This window comes from Podarcis cretensis (genome assembly GCF_951804945.1).
Source record: "Podarcis cretensis genome assembly, chromosome: 9".
Lineage (NCBI taxonomy): Eukaryota > Metazoa > Chordata > Lepidosauria > Squamata > Lacertidae > Podarcis > Podarcis cretensis.
The window spans coordinates 78,024,604-78,038,909 of NC_137178.1; the positions used below are offsets into that span (position 1 = coordinate 78,024,604).

General features: G+C 44.8%; 1 protein-coding gene across 4 annotated transcripts in view; it reads left to right on the plus strand.

Moving 5' to 3' along the window:
* Positions 1 to 14,306, plus strand: part of SLC2A9 (solute carrier family 2 member 9) — a 318,333-nt gene that overhangs the window by 101,096 nt on the left and 202,931 nt on the right. The gene's annotated exons all lie outside the window — the stretch shown is intronic.

A 14,306-nucleotide genomic window follows, 5' to 3' on the forward strand; every position in this document is an offset into this window, starting at 1 on the left:
ACACACACACACACACACACACACACACACACAAATACCATAGCACCCTCTGCTTGAAGTACCCAGCATGGTGGCCTCCATCCCCAACCATTGGTCCTAATGGCTGGCATGTGCTGCATAACTACTAAGTCTGCTTGCCCTTGTGCATCAGTATCAGACCTACAGTCTTCTTTCTTTTAAAACTGACTCTGCCTGGCTTGTGCACTGTGTTAGCATCCTAATCTGAAAGCCACTTCATTTCCTGCTCAGTGTTTCAGAGGTTTGTGGTTTTTTCCCTGCATGAAATAAAGGGTTCACTTCTCCAAAGCTTCCAACCTCCCCAGGTGTGTAGTTCATATATATGAAATACTTCATGCTCTGCCATGTTGCTGTCTGATACAGGTATGGACACTGATGATTAGTGGTGCCAACTTGAATAAAACATTTTGGGGGGCACCTTTCCCCTTGCCAGAAGGTTGCCAGAAGGACAAATGGATGGATGGAAGCTGGAGCCGAGTAGGCACAACCCAGGGTAAGGACCAGCAGAGGCTGCCCTGCCTCTCCCCTTGCCCATGCACTATCCCCTCCTCTCTCCACCCAGACGCCAACAGGCCGTGGCCAAATTCACTCCGTGGCAGGGGGCACTCAGGGGGTCCAGGCTGAGGCCTCCAGAGGGGAAGAAGAGAGGAGGGGGGACAACCTGGGAGAGAGGGAGGCAGGTGGGCAATTGGGTGTCTTTCTCGCGCTGACATGTGGCAGTGGCAAAGAAAGCTGGGGTGGCTTGGCACGGTCAGTGTTTTTTTTTGGGGGGGGGCAAAGGGATCTGGGCCCCTTAGTGTTGGTGCCTATTTTTATTTACACATACTGTCATGAGAGTGCCGTCAACAGCTCACTGGGCTAACTGCCTAGTGAAATCACAGACGCGGAGAGCTTCTTTCAGTTCTTTTATTTAAATCAACAGAAATACACGGGGCCCATGGAATTTTCTCCCTCAATCTTGAGCCGTTGCTCCGAGTGCCCGCGCCGCCTCTGCTAGCAGCTACTTCCTCGCTTCCAGACCCCTCCTGCTGCCTCTGATGGCCGGCGAAGAGAGCTTTCTGTCTCTGGCTTGCTGCTCTGAGACACGAAGGGGGAGCCTGGTTCTCAGAGAAGGAGGTGGCTCTAACAGGTTTCCAAGTGACGTGGTGTCCACTGCCTGCTGTCCTGTTTCTACCACTTCTGACTCCTGTCTCTGTCCAGGACTAGGGCATCTGCCAGCTTGTTCCTGCTCCTCAGCCTCCATTATTTCCCAGCTCTTTTCCTCTTCTTCTGCGGTGTGCCCTGTTTGCCACCACCACAAACCTGGGTCCATGCTATCTTCATCTCCCGGGGTGGCAGTCTCTACCCCTCCTCCTCATCTGGTCAGTCCCTGACACATACTGTACGTTAGAAACACACACACACACACACACACACACATATGTACGAACCCTTCAGCTTTCAGGGCTCAGACACAGGACACATGTTGACTGTGCCATGGATTTCTTCTAGGGGAAACTGTTCCTCCACCTCAAACTTCCTATGACTGGATTAGTGCAGCCAGGAAGGGTGTGGCTGGTTGGAAGATTTTCTCACTGGAGCATGAAGGAAGGTGGAAATTGGCTCTGACGGGCAGGTGCAAGTGCCTCCGTCCCCATATGCCTTAGGCTTTTAGGTAGGGCTTCAGCAACTGCTGGAAGAATCATTTCAACAATCTAATAAGCATGACAACAAATAACAGAACAGGGTTGGTCTGCTACTATTTTTTTAAGACCATGAAACTGCATATCTCTGCATAGATTTGAGACATGGTGGTATTTCAGTATTATGAATGAAATATTTAATTCTTATTCATGTTTAAGATAGGGGAATTGTATTTTGAAATCTTCTGCAGGGGGCGGGGTGGAAGGAAATGTAATCATTTCCCCCTCCTCCAGGATGGAGTTACCAATTCTAAAAAAAATGAGAAACACTCCTGTCCCAGGCACGTGTTATTTATGGAGGAAAGCAATAGAAAGCACCAGAAACTGACATTTGATAATTAAGCTGAAGGCAAAACACAATCTCTTAGAGAAGTTAAAATTTTCATTCTGTTGTTCAATAGAATTATCCGTGTGCCTGGTGCTTTGCAGAGTATAAGAGTATAAAAAGTTGCAAACTAAAACCTAATGCTTAAAAACAGTAAAAGAAGTGAGGGGGGGTAGAAAAGGACCATTTCATTGAAGAAAGTCATACCCTCATCAGGATGCAAGATTTGGAATGGTTCAAAACCAATTTTGGAAAAGAGGTAACATTTCCTGATTATCATGGCCAAACAGTACTGATTACATAGAACTTGTGCCTGAGAGGTGCATGAGAGCTGCAAGGCGGGGCTTAAACCCCCCCAAAAAAATATTTTATTCAAGTTGGCACTCCTGGTGCAACCCCAGTGTCAAATAAGGACTGGCGCAGCTACTATTGTGTAATTGTTGTATTGGGACATCAATAATGATTTTGAGGTTGTTGTAAAAAAAAAAAAAAAAAAAGCCCAGATGGAATAAATATTTTTAAAAGTTGGAATGGCTGATTACAGGTAAGGGCTTAAAAAACAATAGAGAGAGGAAACATTGGGTGGTTTCCATGCAGAAAACTTGAAGTCTGAAGTCATGCTGTTAATGAAGCAATAATGTTACTCCTGCTGTGTTAGTTAGTGATACTGGCAGCAGATTAAAAGAAAACACGGGAGAATATGCCTCTATTTGCAGCCCCTCAGGGATATCACTAGAATTAACAGCTACTTTTTTTTACTTCTTGAAGCATAATTACGACTCTTCAGAAAGAATAATTTTGTTTTCTCCACTACATGGTTCTTTCTCAAGGGCAACTAATGCATCCCATCCCCCCCCCCCCGCCAGAAAATTGAGACAACAATATATTATGGTGAGGCAGTAAAAGGTTGTAGGTAGGGCTGGGGTTTTGCCTTTAGCTGTGGGGGGTTACAAGTTAGGATATTTCACTGCAAGCTACTATTTTTAACAGAGTTGTTTTCAAGAGTATTTAAATGAGGTAAGAGACATAAAAATTTTGTGTACTTGAAAATGTACTGGTGGTGCATAAGCCATTTTCAGTGCAAGGTATAAAAATCTAGAACTTTAACTGGTTTGTAGTTTCACCGTCACTGATGGACAGGGAAAGGTTTCTTTCCCTCCCCCCCCCATCACATGTTTCTTTCCTTTTATCTGCAAATTTGTATCCAGCATTGCTTATCTTCGTAACATTGTAGCAAAGTTGCTATTCCTTATAACCTTTCCAGCACAGTTATTCACACCTAATTGTTAGCTCTTTCAAAAATTTTATTTGTTAAAGTAATAGATAGGGAATCAGCATCGTCTATGGACTGTTTAAGATTTCATTCCCATTTGTTCATATATGTGATTTAAGTTATTGCAGGCATCTAAGGAGAGAACTATATATAGGAAGATTCAATATTATATACATACAGTGGTACCTTGGTTCTCAAACTTAATCCGTTCTGGAAGTCTGTTCCAAAACCAAAGTGTTCCAAAACCAAGGCGCGTTCTCCCATACAAAGTAGTGCAAAATGGATTGATCTGTTTCAGACAATTAAAAACAACCCCTAAAACAACAATTTAACATCAATTTTACTATCTAACGAGATCACTGATCCATAAAACGAAAGCAATAAGCAATGTACTGCAGTCACACAATCAATCAATCAATCAATCAGTAGCTGAACTGGGTTCCACACAGTCACAAAAACAAAACAAAAAAGCCACAAAAACGCAAAATAAACAGCAAAAACAGACAGACCTTTGCGTGGTACTCAAAACGGAGCACATTTGGCTTCTGAAAAAAGTTCACAAATTGGAACACTTACCAGCTTGCAGTGTTTGGGATCCAAGTTGTTTGAGTACCAAGGCATTTGAGAACCAAGGTACCACTGTATATCGGGATGTTTCCTTGTTGCTCTCTAATCAAATACGTTAGTACAGGCAGCACCCACCCACCCTCGTTTGTGTGGGGGTTATGTTCCAAGGCACCACGTGTGTTGGTCAAATTGCGTATAATTGAAAGCCACTGAAAGAGCTTGCAAGCTCCCTGTTCAACCCATAGTTCCACCCCACCTCCATTTTGCCCTTTTAGTGATGTTTCAGCAAGAGATTTGTGGTGTTTATGGGTTGACACTATGCACAATCGTGCATGGTCTTGCACATATTGAACACGTGTAAACGGGGGCTGCCTGTAAGGGGAAGCGTGTTTGATAGGTTTCTTTGGGGTGGCAGGGGTGGAGATGGGTTTGGGGAATGGAGGAAAGTGGCAGACATATGTGAGGGGAATCTGGCAATTATTCTCTAGCTCAGATAGTAACCTGAGCTGGGTAATTTTGGTGTCTGTCAAGCTTGCCTCTCATTCAGAAGCTTGCCTCTCATCTAGTCATGTATGAGCCCAAGATCAGAATGCTCTTAGTTTCTACATACTTGGGAGGCGCTTTGTGCATGCAAAACTGCAGTGGTTTGTAAACTAAAACAAATGTCCTCCCCAAAATGGTCCTGTGAGCTTCTAAAACTTTGAGGACTTAGAGATACGTAAGAACATGGTAGAACAACAACTCTCCATCTCTGAACACTGAAGAACTTGGAAAGGAGGGGCATGAATTGGCACCTTAGGCGTTGCCTAGGTAACATGTGAAGCCGCCCTTCAGCTTATATAATGTGGAGGAGGGAGGTGCAGCGAATTGAAAAGCAACCTGTGAGGAGGAGGTGGAAGGTGTACACAACTCGCCAAGACAGATAATCCTGCCTACCCAGCTGTAAATAAAGATGAGGAAGAGCAGCTGTCCCTCAGATGGATAGGAAGCTGAATTTGGGGCTAGCTGGGTCTCACTCATGAGAATTCTCCTGCCAACCTAGCAGTTCAAAAGCACATCAAAGTGCAAGTAGATAAATAGGTACGGCTCTGGCAGGAGGGTAAACGGCGTTTCCGTGTGCTGCGCTGGTTTGCCAGAAGCGGCTTAGTCATGCTGGCCACATGACCTGGAAGCTGTACACTGGCTCCCCTAGCCAGTAAAGCGAGGTGAGCGCCACAACCCCAGAGTCATCCACAACTGGACCTAATGGTCAGAGGTCCCTTTACCTTTACCATGAGAATTACAGCGTCACTCAGAGTTGTGGCAAGTATGTAAAGTCACCCAGAATACAATCATCAACTTGAGATACCCCACCCATGCAGAATTCTTTCTCTCATGTTGCACAGCAGCCAGTATTCCTGCCCCCACCCACAAGAGAAGAAAACCTGGTTTAAAAATTCTATCTTTCCCCCTCTCACTTCCCACAGCAGTTTCTTTGAAACCCACCTTCACCTGACCCACATGTGATGTCATGTATGACATAAGGTGGGGTGGGGGGGTTCCACAAGATGACCTCATAGGCCAAGCGGGGAGGCCTAGCAGGCCAAGTCTGGCCTGTGGGGCAACAGGTTCCCTATTCCTGAGCTTTGCAATCTTATGGCATCTTAGCAAACTACGCTTTTCTTTGGATAAAGTTAGGGACTATCTCTAATTTATCCACTCGTTATTCTCTGTGCGTGTCTCTTTGCTCTTCATGAGCAGTTCCTCAGCAACTGAAGAGGAAGCCCTTCCATGTACCCAGCTCCAAGCAGAAAACTATGAAGGAGGCCCATGGTGACCAGAACATTAGCAGCTATTCCTCCGTGGTTTTGCCAGCTTGCTTGTTCCAGACAGGCTTCTGCACCTTTGCAAGGTCCAGGACAGGCAGTTTCACAGCAGGTGATAGTAAACCTAGGGGGAAGGTGGAGTTAGGAGCGAGACTACACTTGTTACTTTTCTGTCTGCCATGCCAAAATTTGGGTAATTCTGAATCCCCCTGCCCTAAAGGTAAAGGTACCCCTGACCATTAGGTCCAGTCACGGACGACTCTGGGGTTGCACGCTCATCTCGCTCTATAGGCCGAGGGAGCCAGCGTTTGTCCGCAGACAGCTTCTGGGTCATGTGGCCAGCATGACTAAGCCGCTTCTAGCAAACCAGAGCAGCACACAGAAACACCGTTTACCTTCCTGCCAGAGTGGTACCTATTTATCTGCTTGCACTTTGACGTGCTTTCGAACTGCTAGGTGGGCAGGAGCTGGGACTGAGCAACGGGCACTCACCCTGTCATGGGGATTTGAACCGCCGACCTTCTGATCGGCAAGCCCTAGGCTCTGTGGTTTAGACCACAGCACCACCCGCGTCCCTTTCCATGGCCTTAAATGCACACAAATACATCTACTTGACCTCCCGCAAAGCCCTCTATGGCTTGGGTCCAAGGTGCCTGAAATACTGCCTGCCCTGCCACAGCACCACCTATGTCCCTTTTAACCATTCTCTAAAAGAATGGTTAATTAAATTTAGGGGAAATGGCAGAGATGGTAAAGACGACTAAATGTGTTCACATTCAAGAGAAAAGAATTCAAGGGTTTCTATGTATGTTAAATACCACCATCTAGTGGATAAGAAACATAATTTGTTATAAATTTGCAAATAAGTGATTAGGGTGCTAATATCTGCACTGTTTAACCTCAGGTAGCTGACTAGCTTGAATTATGGTGCTGGAGGAGACTCTTAAGAGTCCCATGGACTGCAAGAAGATCAAACCTATCCATTCTGAAGGAAATCAGCCCTGAGTGCTCACTGGAAGGACAGATCCTGAAGCTGAGGCTCCAATACTTTGGCCACCTCACGAGAAGAGAAGACTCCCTGGAAAAGACCCTGATGTTGGGAAAGATGGAGGGCACAAGGAGAAGGGGACGACAGAGGACGAGATGGTGGGACAGTGTTCTCGAAGCTACAAACATGAGTCTGACCAAACTGCGGGAGGCAGTGGAAGACAGGAGTACCTGGCAGGCTCTGGTCCAGGGGGTCACGAAGAGTGGGACACGACTAAACGACTAAAAAAAAACAACAACAAGCTGACTAGCTTAGGGGGCTAAGCAAAGGCTGTGTGCACACACAGCCCTGTCATTTAACAGAGGGGAATAGCTCAGGAGAAACAGCTGCTACACCCTAACGTTTGCCATCTGAGACACTTGGCTTGCTGCTTAATGGTACAGCCAGTTCTGACAGCTCCAGTCACATTCAAATTGTAAGGGCAACAAAGAGAGCCATTCTCAATTACTCTCCCACAGTTATTGAGTGCCTTCACCATGGACACTCCATTCCTGAGTGATTTCCAGGTCTTGAAAAACTCTCTGTGCAAACAGACCTTTGGAAGCCTTGGCTCTTGAAAATGTGGATATATTTTAGTGCTTAAACTTTATTTGGCTTAAAAGCTTTAACAAAGTCTTTCTTGCCACCTCTGGTTGGAGTAGCCTGATGAGCAATACATCAAATGTAGGACTGAACCAAAAGCTGTCACAGCATAACTTTGGGCTTCATGGGGGGGGGAGGCAAAACCCAGACCCCCAAATGGGGCATTTTGCCAGTTGTGCAATCCCTTTTTGTTTTAACCACTTTGAATAATTTAATATCATCAGCAAACATGGCTACTTCTCTTCGTACCCTAACTCTTTTTTTAAAAAAAATAATTTTTATTAACAGGCCAATCACATCACATTAATTCCAAATAACAATAATTCCAAATTACACAGCCAAATTTTTTAAATTTTTGTTGGGGGTACCCATGCTTCAAGCTCCGAAAGGGATCCAATCATCTCTCTTGCTACTGATTTAATTACACAGTTCTGTCAAAATAATATTCACAGTTCTGTTCAATCTTCTCTTTGTTGTTTTCCTCATCTTCTTGTTGTTATCTCCTTTCTTTGTGATCTCTGATAATCTCCACAAGCGGGTTGAAGACAAACGTCACTATTTCCTGTGTGGATTTTACATTCATCCAAGAGCCATAAAAGTAGACAGACGCCATTTCAACACCTCCGTACAAAACATTCTGACAATCTGTCCTGATCTCCCCAGGCCCGTCGCTCCCTCATAAATTTTCTCATGGGGCCCTGCTAGGCCGAACCCACACTCCAACATAGTAACAGCCATAGTCCTCCTCCCCCTGGATTCCTGCGGGCGGGCCTGCCATGATAAATCTCTTTTTATAACTGCGTCACAAAGGACTTACTTTCGTTTCCCGATGCTCCCATAAGCCACGTCCTTACATAGTAATTAATTTCCACACAGTTCTTATTCCTCCTGCTTGTGATCAGTAATTGCAACGATTCTTTGGGGGGGATTATTGGGTACTCGCATAAGACGAAAAAAGAAAAGTTTTTCTCCCCCCCTCCTTTTCAGTCTCGCTCCAACATACCGATCCTTTGATGAATCTTATTGATTTATTCCTCTTCTTGATTTATTGTTAAGTCCAGCCCGTCGCTCCTCTTTCCAGAGATCCCTTTAGTTAGCAGTCCTTACTCCCGATCATCACTTGAAGTATGTGCGTTTGCTTCTTTTCTGATTGTTTATTTTGAGCTCCCGCAACTAGCTGCGCAGATCAGAGACAGCGTCCAGGAGAGCCGACCCACACGAGGGCTTTTGTGCCTAGTGCCCTCACTCCATTTCGAATCTGGGGGTGAATTATGGGCACAGCAGGCAAGGCAGCGTTCCCCATTCCTTTGGGGTAACGAGGGAGGCTGCATACTCCCATAACAGCCTCTTAATTACCTCGTGTGAGCCGGAGAGATGGTATTGTCGGCCATCTTCTGATGCGCCCCCTAGCGGCCTCCCTTCGTACCCTAACTCTAGATTGTTTCTGCAAAAGTTAGAAAGCACAAGTTAAAAAGTGGTTGGAATATGTCCTTGAAATCTGATAATGATGCTTGCTGCATTGATGGAGGAGAAGGTGTATGTGCAAGTATGTGCAGGTGCTAGTCTTCTGCACAAAGGGGAAAATCCAAATTAATTGATTGGTCCACTTTTTCTTCTGGCTAATCCATGACAGGTATATTCCCCATAAAGCTGCCCAGAAGGGAATGTGATCCTCAGACTGAAAATGATTCCCCACCTCTCTTGAAAATGTTAAAGTGCTTGAGGGACAGAACATAGGCATTAAGGTCAAGGGACCCCTGACCATTAGGTCCAGTCGTGGCCGATGCTGGGGTTGCGGCGCTCATCTTGCTTTATTGGCCGAGGGAGCCGGCGTACAGCTTCCAGGTCATGTGGCCAGCATGACTAAGCCGCTTCTGGCGAACCGGAGCAGCGCATGGAAACACCGTTTACCTTCCCACCGGAGCGGTACCTATTTATCTACTTGCACTTTGACGTGCTTTCGAACTGCTAGGTTGGCAGGAGCAGGCACCGAGCAATGGGAGCTCACCCCATCGCGGGGATTCGAACCACCAACCTTCCGATCAGCAAGCCCAAGGCTCAGTAGTTTAGACCACAGCGCCACCCACGTCCCTGAACATAGGCATAGGATGCAGCTTATGGGGCAGAGCAACACTATCCAAGCATCATCTTCTGAAAATGGTCTTCCAGGTAGGAACAGAACCATAGTGCCTCTCCTCCCAAACCAGCCTCCCCAAACAGATGCCCTGGTTGATACTAATCACAAACTGCTGAGGGATCCAGGAAAAATGGCAGGCTCCATCTTCCACTGTCCTAGCATAGGTAGTGACCAAAGTCATTTGAAATGAGATGGAAATGGATCCAAAAAGCCAAGAGTAACTGAAGTTGCATGACCACCAAATGCTTGAGAATTTTCCCCAAATGTTATATTTGTGACAAACTTTGGATAGATCATTAAGGCCCAGTAAAGCCTTTTTCATACATGGAGACAACATCACCAAGACTAACCCTCTTCACAAGGAGGCCCAGCCAGTCAGCTTATGCTGGCCAGTGTAATAACCCAGGAGGGGTAAATATTAAGTGCCTCCATACACTTGTCCTTGGATTACGGCTACTGAAATGCATCTAATAAAATCTGACTAAATGATGAATGGAACACATTCATGGGTACAGTGTTCAAAGTAATATACAAATAGATGCAGATGTTTATCCATGCAATAGTCAAGCCTCAGCAGGCCTCTGAGGGTTTTTTAACATCTAATAGTTGGCTAAGATGGAGAAGACACTGCAGCAAAGGTGGAGCAAAGGGGATTATTTGCAGAGGTCCCACAATCTCTCGCCCCATATCAGCCTGGAGCTGGTTCCAGTTGGGACCAGTTTAAAAAATCAACAAAGAGACGATGGAAGTGCCCCCTGCCTACCAAAAAAAGACCATCTGTTCCTCCCATCAGGTGCAAGGTGACAGGACTTTAGAAGTGGAAGCCAACTCTCCAGCTCACACACTCCTTTAAGCCCATTTAGGATTGCACAGTTAGGCAGACGATGAAACACTTTTATGCCTTTGACTCTGCATTTCCCTGATTTACGCCCTTCAGCTGCAACAAAGACTGGAAATCTTTAGTACATTTTCCTAGTTGTTGGACGCCGGTTTAAGGCAGCATATTAGGACTGCAGCTATTGTTAGTCAAAGCTCATCATCTGAAGATCTTAGTGTTAGGGCAGAACAAGATGTTATTTCAGCAAAGCATGTTCAGAAATTTGGGTGGGAGGAAAGTGCACAAATTGGACATGGCTATAATTATTTCCTTTCTCTTGAAACCTCTTCTTTCCAGTCAGTTTTCTTCCATGGATTCAAAAGATGAGTTTCTTCCCTTTGTTACACTTTGCACTGGGTTTCCTTTCTATTAGAGGAGCCCAAAAATGTCTTCATGGTGAGCATTAACACTGAAATAATGTATTTACAAGCAAACTGTCCCTTGTGCCTATCAAATGCATGAAAGAAAAATGTTAACCTTGTGACAACCAAATTGCCATAATTATTTTTTTGCTAGATGCTAGATATACAAGAATAGGAGTAGGCAATGTGATACAGACACCACAATTTACCCAACCACACTTGTTGTTGTTGTTTAGTCGTTTAGTCGTGTCCGACTCTTCGTGACCCCATGGACCAGAGAACGCCAGGCACTCCTGTCCTCCACTGCCCCCCGCAGCTTGGTCAGACTCATGCTGGTAACCTCGAAAACACTATCCAACCATCTCGTCCTCTGTCGCCCCCTTCTCCTTGTGCCCTCCATCTTTCCCAACATCAGGGTCTTCTCCAGGGAGTCTTCTCTTCTCATGAGGTGGCCAAAGTACTGGAGCCTCAGCTTCACAATCTGTCCTTCCAGTGAGCACTCAGGGCTGATTTCCTTCAGAATGGAGAGGTTTGATCTTCTTGCAGTCCATGGGACTCTCAAGAGTCTCCTCCAGCACCATAATTCAAAAGCATCAATTCTTCGGCGATCAGCCTTCTTTATGGTCCAGCTCTCACTTCCATACATCACTACTGGGAAAACCATAGCTTTAACTATACGGACCTTTGTTGGCAAGGTGATGTCTCTACTTCTCAAGATGCTGTCTAGGCCTGTCATTGCCCTTCTCCCAAGAAGCAGGCGTCTTTTAATTTCGTGGCTGCTGTCACCATCTGCAGTGACCATGGAGCCCAAGAAAGTAAAATCTCTCACTGCCTCCATTTCTTCCCCTTCTATTTGCCAGGAGGTGATGGGACCAGTAGCCATGATCTTCGTTTTTTTGATGTGGAGCTCCACACTTAGACACTTTAAAATTCCATTGTTTTCAAAGGGAGAACTTTCAGCATGTGCTTTACTCTCTCCCATTGAAATCAATGGGACTTTTAAAATGGTGTGGATTTTGGCTGAATCATACCCAACTTGAGTCTACAGTGCACTGTGAAGAAATGGACAGGATTCACCTAACCAGCCGCATTAGCACAAGCCCTACATAAAGACTTCCACTTGCTTTCGCACCCCTCTTCCCACAGCACCCTCAAAATTGGTTCTGGGGGTGTCAGGAGAACCCCCAGAGCAACCTGAGTGTGGTGGGGGGAGAAGGAATTTCATACTGCCAGAACAAATGGAAGAGCACAATGTTGCATGTCATCCAGTATGTTTAGGATCGCCATTTACACATCAACAAAAAACAAGGACAAAAGTGATATACATATGCTAATTTATATATACACATGCAAATTTTAAAACAATTAGTATAATTTAAATAAATAAATATATCATCATCTGAGGGGATATTGTAATCAAGTGACCAGTGCCTACTCAGTCTGCTGTCCGGGTACTAAGGGCCACTGGCTGCTCCCTCTTCATTCCAGGAAGTTCGTCATGGCAAGGGGAGGACCAATCTGGGCCCCATTGATGGATCAGAGAAGCAGCGGCTTCAAAGAGTTTGCTTCAGCTCCTTCCTGCTAGACAGAACTCTGCTCCCATTGTCAGTTGCCCTGAGACTGCAGAAGCCAGGGGGAGTGAAGAAAGATAATATCCCCCCCCCAATCCACCCCCCAATCCATTGGCCAAAGGATAAGAAAGGCCACCAACTGCTATTCAAGCAAAAGAAGATCAGCCTGGTCCAAACAGAAGTGTCTGCGTATAGCTTAGCACTTAATTCTGGCCTTCCAAACCCAATTTCCCTTATCCCTCCATTCCACTTCCCATCTCTGTGCATCCAGTGTCCTCCTAGTGCCTTTCTGGGCAGGGATGTGTCTTTCATTTTTATTGATGTGAGTTTGAGAGACGATACTTTTATGATCAAAAGAAATAAATATGGGCTCCTTAGTGGTTCCTTATCTTCAAACCCAACTTGGATCAGACAGCCCTTTGCATAGAGAAGCGTCCTCTGTCAAGAAGAGCGCATGGCCATCCCGGAGTATTTTGACTTGCTGGGCTAACACTGCCACAGTCTAATCTATCAACCAGACTTTACAACATCAGCTTTGTTTTGGCAAAATGAAAGTCTCAACTCTTAAGGAAATTAGCTTTCATTATTTAGTAAGTTCACACAAAATACAAAAATACATATAACAAAATACAAAAATACATATAACAAGTACAAAGCAATTGTGGCATCCAGTATCTAGCCATGTCTGTCTTGTGAAATGTTAACATAACATTGTTCTCCTATTTTTCAAACATCAAATTGTCTGCTCAACCAATCCAGACATTTTTTTAGTCCCACTGGTGCACGTGCTCTCCCGCCATTGCAATCAGCAAAACTTAAATGTGATTAAATGTGTCTAGATTCATTAGCTTAGCCAGGATTTATGTTGGGGGGGAAACACCCCCTTGTCATCATCCTCTGTCTGGCTCTGTCTAGCAGATTCAAAATGAAATGTCTCAACAACAGTTGTTTTAAATTACTTCCTTTTGACCCCAAGTGCTCAGAAAAATCTGTCAAAATCTTTCTACAATTTCTACTTTTACTTAAGTATTTTTATTTAATATCAGTGAAGTACGGTATTTTATTTTCCAGTATTCATTATTGGTGAACACATACAGTCTATGTGTTTCACCAATCTTTCCCTGTTTACATGATGTAACATAGAAAATAGTATGGCTTCAAATTATACCTCTCCACCTATTACAGATTTGCACATCACTAAAAGTTGCATGTAGGTGGCCTGTGATAATTTAAATATCCTAGGGATATTTGACAGCAGGTTCTCATCAGCAAACTACAATTCCCAGGACTCATGAGAGCAGCTAGGACAATTAACTGGTATGAAGCTGAAATAACTTTGTAATATACAGTAACTCTCCAAGGAGAGAGGGGTTTTTTTAGTCCTCATTTAATTTAAAAAAAACCTATGAAAGTTGGGAGATAGCTCCTGCCCCTAATCCTTGTTTACTGTGTCTCCAATCAAAGCATGCCATTCTTTACATCAGGCTTCCTCTAACTCGGCCCTCCAGATGTTCTGAGACTACAATCCCCATCATCCCTGACCACTGGTCCTGCTAGCTAGGGATCATGGGAGTTGTAGGCCAAAAACATCTGGAGGGCCGTGTTTGAGGAAGCCTGCTCTACATGGTACAGCTCCACCCACCTAACCAAAATTAAAATGTTATATAACCTGTTCAAGTCTTTGAGGACAGATGGAGCAGAAAATATACTAACTCACACTTCAGTACTAGTTTTCAGAGATGTCAGCATGCCTGCTTACAGATGATAGTTAAAGGACAGGGTTCAGTATTATGCCAGAGAAATAAATATAGTGCTTTGCTGAGATAATAATAAGGGATTTTGGTGTTTCATAGGTGGGAAGGAATGCTTACTCTTATCATTGGTATGCTGGTGTTAAGAAGATTGCAAAAGGCCTGCCAGTTTCAACAACTATTCAGAAGAATACTGGTACACAAAAGCACGCCTATGATGCCGGATTGCACTATTAGGGTCTGAGATTCTGCCTTCCAACCTGAGCTGAAGTGCTGCTGTCTGAAAAGGTATGCTGTGAGCTTTGGAG